General features: G+C 44.7%; 1 protein-coding gene across 1 annotated transcript in view; it reads left to right on the top strand.

Annotated features, from left to right (window-relative positions):
• Nucleotides 1-548: 548 nt before the first annotated feature.
• Nucleotides 549-14,766, top strand: part of LOC120998896 (leucine-rich repeat neuronal protein 4-like) — a 53,418-nt gene continuing 39,200 nt past the window's right edge. Inside the window, exon 1 of the mRNA XM_040429775.1 lies at nt 549-673. The gene's annotated coding sequence lies outside the window, so the exon portion shown is untranslated. The remainder of the gene's footprint in view (nt 674-14,766) is intronic.

Genomic DNA, 14,766 nt, shown 5'->3' with positions numbered 1-14,766 from the left:
TTGGTTGGTCAAAGCCAACTTGGATAGAATTGTCTCAAGAGGCAGGAGGCGACCAAGTATCACTTTTCTTTATTAAAACCATACGAAATCTCCCATATTAAGGTATTAACTTTACATTTGTTACATTATATCTTGCACTGATGAGTGCTACAAAAACTTGAACCAGCTGTAAGAAAACAGCAATGTCCATAAAAAGTTATATCTGTATATCTGAATTATGTACTCCTTCAAAGAAAGAAAGGCCAACTTGCGACTCTTCTCCTATCCTAACATGAGGAATAAACCCCTTATTTTTGGGAACTGGAAGCGATGACCTGTAATAACTTTCTGTTCAAGAAGATAGCGCTGTGTACTGCTATCATAGAAATCCTTGTCTTGTTCTCTAGGCACTATGCTATTACTATCATGTGGTAGGTTTTCTTCTCCAAAATAACATGTAATTATTATTTATACACAATAACTAGACCAATGTACAGGGTTCATAGTGATTAAAGGGAACAAAGACCTCCCACTGCATACCACAGGCACCAGTGTCTCATCAGAGGTGGGAGAGGGAAAGAACCCAAAGACATCTTTGACAGAGCTCTTTTCTTGGCTCCTACTCTCTACAGATTTTACAGAGCAAAGTACGAAACTGAGATTCCTTCGTCAAGTTTTATTTGTAAAATTACAGGTAAGATGTGATTATTATTAATGTCATTTTCCATTCTTAGTATATTTTGGAAGCTTTTATTTTTTTAGTGTATACACATTTAGGAAATGGTATATATATTATTACATATTCATGTGTATGACTTGATACATCTTTGCTGTTTATTATTACTATTATCATACAGGTCAGTCAATATTTTCTGTAAATATTTGTATCATTCTGATGTCAGAACCTGATGATTATACAGAGACATAATTCCTCTCTTTCTTCAGAAGTAGTTGCTTTTGGAGGAATTTTTTTCTTCTGTGCCAGCAAATCATTGGCTTACAGTAGACGTCACACTTCCTCTCTCTTTAAAAAAAAAGGAGGTTCTTCAGCAGCTGCAGCTCGGATTATACAGTTCTGTGTCCGCTGCTGCAAAACATCATAACATCAATCAAATACTGAAAACCTGCATTTTCAAAGAGATAAGCATTTTGTATTAATCACTGGTGGGCAGTGAGAAAGAGGTTATGCAGCAGCTGAGGTATGAATAATGTACTTCCCACTAGAAATGATAAAGAGTGTAAGTACTCATGTTGCAGTTCCTTAACCTGTAGATGGACTCAGCCTTCTGCGTCGTGCTTTTATATAGCCATGTAACTACTCAGTTACTTCTAATATCCTATCTTATAGTTACTGTATCTCATATTTCAATATCATTGTTATGTTACTGTTGATTGTACAAAGTTATCACTGCAAAGTCAAGCAGGGTTATTGAGTATGCCCCTTATTGACATGTAAGGCTTTTTCCTGACCAGTGGGGTCTACAAATACAGACCACAGCAGCATGGTGACGCTTTTTGGGGATGTATTTTGTGCTGGTGGTGGTATTTTGTGATGGACCGTGGTATTTGGCTCTCCTCGGGTGGTATAATGTGCCACAATATGCTACTTCTGGTCCAGCCATCCATCAATACAACCGCCATTGTAGTTATGTGCCTCACTTCTACGGTAGGTACTGCTCTGCTCTACTTACCATCAGATAAAAAGTCAGTGGATGCCGGAGACTCTGATTTTCCACCACTGTCAAATGTCAAAGAAAAATTTAAAATGATGCAGTTGACTATGAATTATTCCGTCCTAGTTGTATGTGGCCATCTTACAGCCACAGAATCTAGCTGCCTAAGGCTACTTTCACACCTGCGTTCGGGGCTCCACTTGTGAGCTCCGTTTGAAGGCTCTCACAAGCGGCCCCGAACGCATCCGTCCAGCCCTAATGCATTCTGAGTGGACGCGGATCCGCTCAGAATGCATCAGTCTGGCACCGTTTGTCCTCCGCTCCACTCAGCAAGCGGACACCTGAACGCTGCTTGCAGCGTTCGGGTATCCGCCTGGCCGTGCGGAGGCAAACGGATCCGTCCAGACTTACAATGTAAGTCAATGGGGACGGATCCGTTTGAATTTGACACAGTATGGCTCAATTTTCAAACGGATCTGTCCCCCATTGACTTTCAATGTAAAGTCTGGACGGATCCGTCTGAACAACTTTCAGACTTAGAATTTTTTCTACAATATAATGCAGATGGATCCGTTCTGAACGGATCCAAAGTCTGCATTATATGAGCGGATCCGTCTGGGCAGACCCCAGACAGATCCGCTCTGAACGGTAGTGTGAAAGTAGCCTAATTAGTTTAAAAATAAATTAAAGGTGTTGTCAGTTGCAGCTAAAATGTATCAGCTTTTTATCCGATTTTTTAGGTTACAGCACCACTCTTGTCCATAGGTTGCGTCTGATATTGCAGCTCATTGGAACTATTCTGTATAAGCTGCAGCACCAAAAGGGCTGATTCACATCTGCATTTAACTGATCCAGCAGGCTGTTCTGGCAGAGGAACACCCACTTGGAGCTCACCGGACCCAACTGACTATAATGGGATCCGGCAGTGATTATTAATGCTAGGAGCACCAAGTATTTATGGGGTATGCACTGTGGTATTTGGTCCTGCTAGAGCGGTATTTTATGCTGCACTATGGTATTACCAGACCCAACTACTTCTGTTGTCCCTGCCTTCCTATGTTGCCTGTTCTTCTGTCAATTTGGACCCACCTACAACATGAGGCCTCTTTTTGTTTTTTTTTGTTTTTCAGGCCACTTTAAGATTCCAGTACATCGCTATGTCTGGCTATGCTGGATCCCGTGAAGTTCAGCAGACTGTTCCACTGCCAGATCAGTTAAACACAGATGTGAATCAGCACATATAGCCCATCAATAACAGCTGATTCTGGGGGGGACCTTTTTGTTATCATAGAAAACCCTTTAAACCAGTTTCTCAACTCCGGCCCTTGGGATCCACCTACCAGTCATGTTTTCAGGATTTCCTTACTATTGAGCAGGTGATATGATTAGTGTCCATGCATCAGAACTTACCACAGGTATTCATTCTGTGGGATATTCTCAAATCATGACCGGTAGGTGGGTCCCAAGGACTGGAGTTGAAAAACCCTGCTTTAGGGCTCATGCACACGGCTGTTACGTGCCTTGGGGACCGCAATTTGCAGTCCCCAATGCATGGGCAACATCCGTGCGGCAGCCGGGACGGATCGAGACTCATTCAACTTGAATGTGTCCGTGATCCGTCCGCACCGTAAAAAAAATGGAACATGCAAAATTGTTTTGTGGTGCGGAGGCACGGAGAGAAACACCACGGAAGCACTCCGTAGTGCTTCCGTGGGCTTCCGATCCGTGCTTCCGTTCCACACCGCACCGCATCTCCCGGATTGTGGACCCATTCAAGTGAACGGGTCCGCATCCGTGATGAGGGGTGCACACGGCCGTTGCCCGTGCATTGCGAACCCGCTGTATGCGGGCCGCAATACGTCCACGGGCGGGCAACGGCCGTGTGCATGAGCCCTTAAAATAGTCATTGCTACAATATAGAGATCACAGAATGTTTTGTATTTTAGAATAAAATGCACCAGTTTTATTGTTACACCCACAAATGTCCTGCTCCAGCGGTGTACTGTAGCTATGTGCAGGTGTCCACAACGGGACAGAGAACAGGAAGGTCATGTTCATGCTCATCCAGAAATAAGATTAAATCTTCCAGAATCTTACTGATGCGGGGCAAATAAATCAAATGCATCTTGTACGTGGGCTGGCGCTCTGCTCCAGTGAATAATACGCTTCAGGTATTTCTGAAGATCGTCTTTATATATAACTTATTAGAGATGTATATGGTACTGTAATATCGTGCCACAAATACATTATTATTATACGTGTTTAAAGGGTCACTGAACCTTCCAAAAGACGTTTACTATGTCAAAGTGACATATTAATGGATTTGATCAGAGGGAGTCTGAGTGCTGAGACCCCCGGGATCGCTAGAACGAGGAGAGAGAAGTGTTCTCTTCCCGCTGAAGGAGACGAGCTCAGGAGAAAGTCTATGAGCCCGTCTAGATTCCATCTCCTGCAGCGAGGAGAGACAGCACCTTATGTGAGCTCTTCACTCTCCTTGTTCTAGCAATTGGCGGGGGTCTCAGCACTCAGATCCGCATCCACACTGATCAAATCCTGTAATATGTCGCTATGACATATCAAAGGTTTTTGAAAGTTCAGTACCCCTTTAACGCCTTAAAGGGGTTGTCCCAAGACTGGATACATTTTTAATTGATGGGGTCTGACTGCTGGGACAGTGATCGCAAGAGTGGAGGTCCCCGATCCCCATATTTGAATGGAGCAGTACTTGAGCATTAGGGAACGGCCAGAGGTAGGCAAATGCTGTACTCTGCTTCATTCATACAGGGGGGAGGACTTCCATTCCGGAAACTTGTCCCAGTGGTCAGAAGTGATACTCTCCACAGGATGGGGGGTACGTTCCAATCTTGGGACAACCCATTTCATGATGCAGCTGCTTTGTGCATTACAGAGAACCTTTCAGCAGAGAACCTAACTGCCGGTTAGGCCTCTTTCACACGAGCGTGGCGGATTGGCTCCAGATGCGTTCAGGGAAACCCGCACCATTTTGCAAGCAAGTTCAGTCGGTTTTGTCTGCGATTGTGTTCAGTTGTTCAGTTTTTTTTCCGCGCGGGTGCAATGCGTTTTTTACTGAAGCCCCATTCACTTCTATGGGGCCAGGGCTGCGTGAAAAAACAGAATATACAAACCGGATTCTAAAAAAGTTGGGACACTATCCAAATCGTGAATAAAAACTGAATGCAATGATGTGGAGGTGCGAACTTCTAATATTTTATTCAGAATAGAACATAAATCATGGAACAAAAGTTTAAACTGAGAAAATTTACCATTTTAAGGGAAAAATATGTTGAATCAGAATTTCATGGTGTCAACAAATCCCCAAAAAGTTGGGACAAGGCCATTTTCACCACTGTGTGGCATCTCCCCTTCTTCTTACAACACTCAACAGACGTCTGGGGACCGAGGAGACCAGTTTCTCAAAGTTTAGAAATAGGAATGCTCTCCCATTCTTGTCTAATACAGGCCTCTAACTGTTCAATCGTCTTGGGCCTTCTTTGTTGCACCTTCCTCTTTATGATGCGCCAAATGTTCTCTATAGGTGAAAGATCTGGACTGCAGACTGGCCATTTCAGTACCCGGATCCTTCTCCTACGCAGCCATGATGTTGTGATTGATGCAGAATGTGGTCTGGCATTATCTTGTTGAAAAATGCAGGGTCTTCCCTGAAAGAGATGACGTCTGGATGGGAGCATATGTTGTTCTAGAACCTGAATATATTTTTCTGCATTGATGGTGCCTTTCCAGACATGCAAGCTGCCCATGCCACACGCACTCATGCAACCACATACCATCAGAGATGCAGGCTTCTGAACTGAGCGTTGATAACAACTTGGGTTGTCCTTGTCCTCTTTGGTCCGGATGACATGGCGTCCCAGATTTCCAAAAAGAACTTCGAATCGTGACTCGTCTGACCACAGAACAGTTTTCCATTTTGCCACACTCCATTTTAAATGATCTCTGGCCCAGTGAAAACGCCTGAGCTTGTGGATCTTGCTTAGAAATGGCTTCTTCTTTGCACTGTAGAGTTTCAGCTGGCAACGGCGGATGGCACGGTGGATTGTGTTCACTGACAATGGTTTCTGGAAGTATTCCTGAGCCCATTCTGTGATTTCCTTTACAGTAGCATTCCTGTTTGTGGTGCAGTGTCATTTAAGGGCCTGGAGATCATGGGCATCCAGTATGGTTTTACGGCCTTGACCCTTACGCACAGAGATTGTTCCAGATTCTCTGAATCTTCGGATGATGTTATGCACAGTTGATGATGATAGATGCAAAGTCTTTGCAATTTTTTGCTGGGTAACACCTTTCTGATATTGCTCCACTATCTTTCTGCGCAACATTGTGGGAATTGGTGATCCTCTACCCATCTTGGCTTCTGAGAGACACTGCCACTCTGAGAAGCTATTTTTATACCCAATCATGTTGCCAATTGACCTAATTAGTGTTAATTGGTCTTCCAGCTCTTCGTTATGCTCAAATTTACTTTTTCCAGCCTCTTATTGCTACTTGTCCCAACTTTTTTGGGATTTGTTGACACCGTGAAAATTGGAATCAACGTATTTTTCCTTTAAAATGATACATTTAGGCCTCCTGCACACGACCGTTGTGTGCACCCGTGGCCGTTGTGCCGTTTTCCGTTTTTTTTTTCGCGGACCCATTGACTTTCAATGGGTCCGTGGAAAAATCGGAAAATGCACCGTTTTGCAGCCGCATCCGTGATCCGTGTTTCCTGGCCGTGAAAAAAATATGACCTGTCCTATTTTTTTCACGGCCAACGGTTCACGGACCCATTCAAGTCAATGGGTCCGTGAAAGAACACGGATGCACACAAGATTGGCATCCGTGTCCGTGATACGTGGCCGTAGGTTACTTTTTATACAGACGGATCCGAAGATCCGTCTGCATAAAAGCTTTTTCAAAGCTGAGTTTTCACTTCGTGAAAACTCAGAACCGACAGTATATTCTAACACAGAAGCGTTCCCATGGTGATGGGGACGCTTCTAGTTGGAATACACTACAAACTGTGTACAAGACTGCCCCCTACTGCCTGGCAGCACCCGATCTCTTACAGGGGGCCGTGATCAGTACAATTAACCCCTTCAGGTTAATTGTGCTGATCACGGCCCCCTGTAAGAGATCAGGGCTGCCAGGCAGCAGGGGGCAGACCCTCCCCCCCTCCCCAGTTTGAATATCATTGGTGGCCAGTGCGGCCCCCTCCCCCCTCTATTGTAATAATAGGTTGGTGGCCAGTGCGGCCCCCCCCTCCCTCTATTGAAATAATTCGTTGGTGGCACATTGTGCGCTCCCCCCCTCCCTCCCTCTATTGTAATAATTCGTTGGTGGCACAGTGTGCGCCCCCCATCGCCCCCCCCCCCCTCTATAGCATTAACAACATTGGTGGCCAGTGTGCGGCCTCCCATCTCCCCTCTCCCCTCTCCCCCCCCCCCCCCATCATTGGTGGCAGCGGAGTTCCGATCGGAGTCCCAGTTTAATCGCTGGGGCTCCGATCGGTAACCATGGCAACTAGGACGCTACTACAGTCTTGGTTGCCATGGTTACTTAGCAATAGTACAATAGTAGAAGATTCATACTTACCTGCTGCTGGCTGCTGCTGCGATGTTCGTGTCCGGCCGGGAGCTCCACCTACTGGTAAGTGTCATTGCTAAATGAACTGTCACTTACCAGTAGGAGGAGCTCCCGGCCGGACACAGACATCGCAGCTCCCAGGTAAGTATAAATCTTTTACTATTGTACTATTGCTAGTAACCCGCTGCCACCAATGATCAAGGGGGGGGGGGGTAGATGGGAGGCCGCACACTGGCCACCAATGTTGTTAATGCTATAGAGGGAGGGGGGGCCAATGGGGGCGCACACTGTGCCACCAACGATTTATTACAATAGAGGGAGGAGGGGGGGACGCACACTGTGCCACCAACGATTTATTACAATAGAGGGAGGAAGGGGGGGGGGGCGCACACTGTGCCACCAACGATTTATTACAATAGAGGGAGGAAGGGGGGGGGCCGCACTGGCCACCAATGATATTCAAACTGGGGAGGGGGGGGGGGTCGGGGGGGGTCTGCCCCCTGCTGCCTGGCAGCCCTGATCTCTTACAGGGGGATATGATAGTACAATTAACCCCTTCAGGTGCGGCACCTGAGGGGTTAATTGTGCTGATCACGGCCCCCTGTAAGAGATCGGATGCTGCTAGGCAGCAGGGGGCAGTCATGTACACAGTTTGTAGTATATTCTAACTAGAAGCGTCCCCATCACCATGGGAACGCCTCTGTGTTAGAATATGCTGTCGGAAATGAGGTTTCACGATTACTCATATCCGACAGTATATTCTAACATAGAGGCGTTCCCATGGTGATGGGGACGCTTCAAGTTAAAATATACCATCGGATTGGAGAAAACTACGATCCGATGGTATAAAAGGGACTCCAGACTTTACATTGAAAGTCAATGGGGACGGATCCGTTTGAAATGGCACCATATTGTGTCAACGTCAAACGGATCCGTCCCCATTGACTTGCATTGTAATTCAGGACGGATCCGTTTGGCTCTGCACGGCCAGGCGGACACCAAAACGACTTTTTTTTCATGTCCGTGGATCCTCCAAAAATCAAAGAAGACCCACGGACGAAAAAACGGTCACGGATCACGGAAAAACGGGACCCGTTTTTGCGGACCGCAAAAAAATACGTTTGTGTGCAGGAGGCCTTACTCGGATTAAACGTTTGATCTGTCATCTACGTTCTATTACAAATAAAATATTGACATTTGCCATCTCCACATCATTGCATTCAGTTTTTATTCACAATTTGTTTAGTGTCCCAACTTTTTTGGAATCCGGTTTGTAGAACATGCTGCATTTTTCACGCAATGCAGAACTGATGCATGAAAAAAAACGGTCATGTACACAGGCCCATTGAAATGAATAGGTCAGGATTCAGTGCGGGTGCTATGCGTTCACATCACACATCGCACCCGCACGGAAAACTCGCTCGTGTTAAAGGGGCCTTAGAGCAGTGCTCCAGACTAAAAAAAATATCAAGGAGCCATTGGCTCCTAACCTAAAAAATTTAGGAGCCGGTATCTTCATATTTTCGGCTCAACTGGGTGGAGCCTGCCGGCGTCTCCATCTCCCAGGCTGTAGCGCTGGCCAATCGCAGCGCTTAGCTCATAGCCTGAGAGGAAAAAAAACCTCTGGCCAGCGCTACAGCCTGGGAGAAGGAGACGCCGGCAGGCTCCACCCAGTTGAGCAGAAAATATGAAGATACCGGAGCCTATACCGGGAGAACAGAGCGGCGCCCGGGGATAACAGTAAGTGCAGGGAGATCCCTGGGCGCCGCCCTACATGTCTGTATGCTTAGTTTAGATTTTTTATTGTAGTGAAAGGTCCTCTTTAACCCCTTAAGGACCGGGCTCATTTTCACCTTAAGGACCAGGCCATTTTTTGGAAATCTGACCAGTGTCACTTTAAGTGCTAATAACTTTAAAACGCTTTGACTTATCCAGGCCATTCTGAGATTGTTTTTTCGTCACATATTGTACTTCATGACACTGGTAAAATGAAGTCAAAAAAAATATTTTTTTTGCACAAAAAAATACCTAATTTACCAAAAATTTGGAAAAATTAGCAAATTTCAAAGTTTCAGTTTCTCTACTTCTGTAATACATAGTAATACCCCAAAAAATTGTGATGACTTTACATTCCCCATATGTCTACTTCATGTGTGAATTGTTTTGGGAATGATATTTTATTTTTTGGGGATGTTATAAGGCTTAGAAGTTTAGAAGCAAATCTTGAAATTTTTCAGAAATTTACAAAAACTAAATTTTTAGGGACCAGTTCAGGTCTGAAGTCGATTTGCGAGGCTTACATAATAGAAACCACCCAAAAATGACCCCATCTAAGAAACTACACCCCTCAAGGTATTCAAAACTGATTTTGCATACATTATTAACCCTTTAGGTGTTGCACAAGAGTTATTGGCAAATGGGGAGGAAATTTGAGAATTTAATTTTTTTGTCTAATTTTTCATTTGAACCCATTTTTTCCACTAACAAAGCAAGGGTTAACAGCCAAACAAGATTGTATCTTTATTGCCCTGACTCTGCCGTTTACAGAAACACCCAATATGTGGCCGTAAACTACTGTACGGCCACACAGCGGGGCGTAGAGGGAAAGGTGCGCCGTATGGTTTTTGGAAGGCTGATTTTTATGGACTGGTTTTTTGACACCATGTCCCATTTGAAGCCCCCTGATGCACCCCTAGAGGAGAAACTCCCTAAAAGTGACCCCATCTAAGAAACTACACCCCTCAAGGTATTCAAAACTGATTTTACATACGTCGTTAACCCTTTAGGTGTTGCACAAGAGTTATTGGCAAATGGGGATGAAATTTGAGAATTTCATTTTTTTGCCTAATTTTCAATTTTAACCCATTTTTTCCACTAACAAAGCAAGGGTTAACAGCCAAACAAGACTGTATCTTTATTGCCCTGACTCTGCTGTTTACAGAAACACCCCATATGTGGCCGTAAACGACTGTACGGGCACACAGTAGGGCTTAGAGTGAAAGGTGCGCCGTTTGGTTTTTGGAAGGCTGATTTTGCTGGACTGTTTTTTTGACACCATGTCCCATTTGAAGCCCCCCTGATGCACCCCTAGAGTAGAAACTCCATAAAAGTGACCCCATCTAAGAAACTACACCCCTCAAGGTATTCAAAACTGATTTTACAAACGTTGTTAACCCTTTAGGTGTTGCACAAGATTTAATGGAAAATAGAGACACAATTTCAAAATTTCAAATTTTTGGCAGATTTTCCATTTTAATATTTTTTTTCCAGTTACAAAGCAAGGGTTAACAGCCAAACAAAACTCATTATTTATGGCCCTGATTCTGTAGTTTACAGAAACACCCCATATGTGGTCGTAAACAGCTGTACAGGCAAACGGCAGGGCGCAGAAGGAAAGGAATGCCATAAGGTTTTTGGAAGGCAGATTTTGCTGGACTGGTTTTTTTGACACCATGTCCCATTTGAAGCCCCCCTGATGCACCCCTAGAGTGGAAACTCCAAAAAAGTGACTCCATTTTAGAAACTACGGGATAGGGTGGCAGTTTTGTTGGTACTAGTTTAGGGTACATATGATTTTTGGTTGCTCTATATTACACTTTTTGTGCAGCAAGGTAACAAGAAATAGCTTTTTTGGCACGTTTTTTTTTTTTGTTATTTACAACATTCATCTGACAGGTTAGATCATGGGGTAATTTTATAGAGCAGGTTGTCACGGACGCGGCGATACCTAATATGTATACATTTTTTTTTTATTTATGTAAGTTTTATACAATAACTTCTTTTTTAAAACCAAAAAAATGTTTTAGTGTCTCCATAGTCTAAGAGCCATAGTTTTTTCAGTTTTTGGGCGATTATCTTGAGTAGGGTCTCATTTTTTGCGGGATGAGATGACGGTTTGATTGGCACTATTTTGGGGTGCATATGATTTTTTGATCGCTTGCTATTACACTTTTTGTGACGTAAGATGGCAAAAAATGGCTTTTTTTACACTGTTTTTTTTTTTATTTTTTTACGGTGGTCATCTGAGGGGTTAGGTCATGTGATATTTTTATAGAGCCGGTCGATACGGACGCGGCGATACCTAATATGTATACTTTTTTTTTATTTATGTAAGTTTTACACAATGATTTCATTTTTGAAACAAAAAAAAATCATGTTTTAGTGTTTCCATAGTCTAAGAGCCATAGTTTTTTCAGCTTTTGGGCGATTATCTTGAGTAGGGTCTCATTTTTTGCGGGATGAGATGACGGTTTGATTGGTACTATTTTGGCGTACATGCGACTTTTCTGATCACTTTTATTACCTTTTTTGGGAAGTAAGGTGGGCAAAATTTCAATTTTCTCATAGTTTTTATTTTTTTATTTTTATGGCGTTCACCGTGCGGGGAAAGTAACATGACCATTTTATAGATCAGGTCGTTACGGACGCGGAGATACCTAATATGTGTAGTTTATTTTATTTTTTTAATTTTTATTCAGTGATGAATGTTTTTTTTTTATCTTAACTTTTTTCACTTTTTTTAAAAAAAAATTTGACCCAGACCCGCTTGGTTCTTGAAGATCCAGTGGGTCTGATGTCTGTATAATACAGTACAGTACAATATATATTGTTCTGTACTGTATTTTACTTACACTGAACAGATCTATGCTTTCAGCATAGATCTGTTCAGCACCATGGACAGCAGGACGCCTGAGCAGGCGTCCTGTTGCCATGGGAACCCTCCCCGTCTGCTCAGAACTTCGCAGACGGGGAAGGGTAAGCACGGGGCTAAGGGGGGCTCTCTGGGGGCTCTCTCCCTCTCCATCGGGGGGCTGCAAAGGCACAGCAGCCCCCCGATGGAGAGGGAGGGAGCTCCCTGACCGATGACAGATAACTTTTTCCATACAGCGGTCCGTACGGACCGCGGTATGGAAAGGGTTAAACGGCTGACATCTGCACAGATGTCAGCCGTTTATACCAGGGTGCCAGCAATGTGCTGGCACCCTGGTATAACCACTAGAAGCCAACGATCATTCATGGGGAGGCGGGCGGGGGATCGCGATCCCGCCTGCCGCACCGCCCGCCTCCCGCAACGCCCCCACCGCATGCGACACCCCCCCGCACCACCCGCCGGCATCAAATCATGCAGGGGTGCAGGGGGGGTGAAAAATATAGATTATAGGCACTCAAAAGTTTCTGATCCCCGCGGTCAGGGACCGCGGGCATCAGAAACTGCAAAAAGCGCAGCAAACCGCAGGTCTGAATTGACCTGCGGTTTGCTGCGATCGCCGACACGGGGGGGTCACATCACCCCCCCTGGCGTTGTCACAGGATGCCGGCTGAAGGATTTCAGCCGAAATCCCGTTCCGTTTAACCCCTCGGGCGCCGGAATCCCGATTTAAAAGTTAGGACGTACCGGTACGTCCTTGGTCCTTAAGGACTCGGGAAATAGGGCGTACCGGTACGTCCTATGTCCTTAAGGGGTTAAATGGGGTTGTACACTCATTTCCATGACCTATCAGACTAGCCAGATTCGCGTTGGTAATCCCTAGGTGCTGGGTCCTGGCTCATTCGCTTCCAGGCCTCCGCTGCTTGCCTTGAATTTCTCCATGAAAATGTTTGGCTGCAGTGGCATCAAGACAATCACTGGCCACAGTGTGAGGGGCGGATCTGCACGCAGCAGACGTCAGCAGCGTATGTCTGCTGGATGAAAGCCTTTTTTTCTTAAAGAGGCAGAGCAGAGGGTCTAGGCGCAAATGGCGACAAGACAACAAAGTCTTGTCGCCATTTTGCAATTATAAGCCGCATTGGCGACCATTTTGGTCGCCCTCTGGAGCACTGGCGTCCGCAAATTGCAGCTCCGCAAAACAAAACGGATGACTTCTGAATGGCATCCGTTATTTTTGACGGATCCATTGTAACAATGTCTATCCTTGTCCGCAAAACGGACAATTTCGATCTTTTTTGCGGGACTACGTAACAGACATACAGACACGGAAACAAAATACGTTCATGTAGCCTAAAGGTGTATTTACACGTAGCAGATTTGTTATAGAAATTTCTGTGACCGAAAAGCACTTCACAATCATCTGAATGGGGTTGTTCCTGCAGCAGGTGCATAGTTTACTGCCTTCAGTTGAATGGGACAGTCACAGAAATGTCTCCAATAAATCTGCCATGTGTGAACACACCCGTAGACACCAGAATTACTGTAAAGGATTTACTAAGAATTAAGGGGGTTCATCAAACTGGTGTAAAGTAGAACTGGCTGAGTTGCCCATAGCAGCCAATCAGATTCTACCTTTCATTTTTTAGAGCTCCTTTGGAAAATGAAAGGTGGAATCTGATTGGTTGCTGTGGGCAACTAAGCCATTTTTCCTTTACACCAGTTTTAATAAATCTCCCCCAAAGACTTTTTTCCTGCAGATAAGGGCTTCAGTGCACTGTGGGGTGGGGCCAACTCCAGCAATGTTTTTGGGGTTTATTTTTAATGATTTATTTTATGGATCAGTACAATTTCAGCAAGAGCATATTTATACAGCTTTTTTAGGGCACGTTCACATTAAATTTAAACTGCATAAAAAAAAACAAGGGGTTGACTCGCAATGGCGATTCCTGACTATATATCCTATTGTTCCCCCGTTCATCAGAGCAAAGCGCTAACAAAAAAGAGCGTTTCCCGCTCTTCATTACATGGTTACCCATTCATGTACCATCTACAAGAGAACTGCGTGCTCAGCGCCAACTTTCCGCAACACAGACCTTTCTGTTGATGAGAGTGAAAAAAATGCTGAATGCACACAGAGGTACATATTTTGCGGATCAGTGGTTTGCGGAACGAAATATGGATGTGGTTATGTGCATGAAGCCTAAGGCCCTTTCACATGAACGATACAGATTGGGACAGGATCTGTTCAGGGAAAAACCGATGGTTTTGCATGCAAGTTAGGCCTCATGCACACGACCGTTGTTTTGGTCCGCATCCGAGATGCACTTCAATGGGGCCGCAAAAAATGCGGACAGCACTCCGTGTGCTGTCCGCAATCGTTGCTCCATTCCGTGGCCCCGCAAAAAAAATATAACATGTCCTATTCTTGTCCGTTTTGCAGACAAGAATAGGCATTACTACAATGGGCCGCCAGTTCCGTTCCACAAATTGCGGAAGGTACACAGGCAGCTTCCGTTTTTTGCGGATTGGACAGCAAAAAATGGAACGGTCGTGTGCACAGACCCATTGAAATGAATGGGTCAGGATTCAGTCCGGATGTTATGCATTCACTACATAATTAAAGGGGTTGTCCATACTCTTCCGCCTTATCTGACATTGAGTATGGAGAGACACAATTGCACGTTGGGCAGTCAGGTTGCAAACCTGACTGCCTTAGCATGCAGTTGAATCACTCCATGCTCAATGACAGAAAAAGCGAAGGAGTATGTATGGACAACCCCTTTAAAGAGCACCTGTCAGCAGGATCAACAAGATTAAACCAGGCTTACTCTGGTGGGGTTGATCTTTCTGATTAGAATGATA

The sequence above is a fragment of the Bufo bufo genome, chromosome 4, assembly GCF_905171765.1.
Source record: "Bufo bufo chromosome 4, aBufBuf1.1, whole genome shotgun sequence".
Lineage (NCBI taxonomy): Eukaryota > Metazoa > Chordata > Amphibia > Anura > Bufonidae > Bufo > Bufo bufo.
This window is presented reverse-complemented; position numbering and strand designations above follow the sequence as displayed.